The following is a 674-nucleotide window of genomic DNA, read 5'->3' as shown; positions in this document are numbered from 1 at the left end:
CACACACACACACACACACACACACACACACACACACACACACACACGGACAGACAGAGGAAGACACACCAAACGCGCAAAAAGCTTCACACGAAAGCACAAACACGCATACAAGACATAGGTAAATAGTCTTTTGGTCGTGAGACTAGCGGGAAAACGAGGACGGGAAACAAATAACGGTGTGGGGCGAAAGGGGGCAAGAAGTTTTGCGGAAACGGCACGAGGATAAATAAACACGACGTTATCGAGGTATAATATGTGTTCGTTTAGACCTTACAATAAATAAATAACTATTATATTAATATAGAGACGTAACGATACGAAGTAAAAGAGGAGCGTGCGAGAGAACGTGGATGGGAGAGCATGTCGGAGCGAATGACTAAAAGGAGAGCGAGAGGGGCGAGCGCGGAAACGTATGGGGGAAACGCAATCGAGTAGAAACAAGAAAAATCGTAGCAAGCTGACGGATTTTTTTATAGACAAGAAAAAGGAATTATTTCAAAGAAATATTGCTAAAATAGCGATACTGTAAACAAAAAAAGAAGTTCTTTCTTCCAGGTGGCACCTCTTCTTCTCCATAGTTCGCGTGGCTTCGAATCGGAAACGAGAAGTTAGAACGCGTCGCCATTTTTGTTTTCGTGAACCAGCGGGCCCCGTAGTTACAGTCGGTCTCG

Source organism: Hylaeus volcanicus, chromosome 5 (assembly GCF_026283585.1).
Source record: "Hylaeus volcanicus isolate JK05 chromosome 5, UHH_iyHylVolc1.0_haploid, whole genome shotgun sequence".
NCBI classification, from domain to species: Eukaryota; Metazoa; Arthropoda; class Insecta; order Hymenoptera; family Colletidae; genus Hylaeus; species Hylaeus volcanicus.
The sequence above is the reverse complement of the archived record's forward strand: the minus strand, read 5'-3'. Positions refer to the sequence as shown.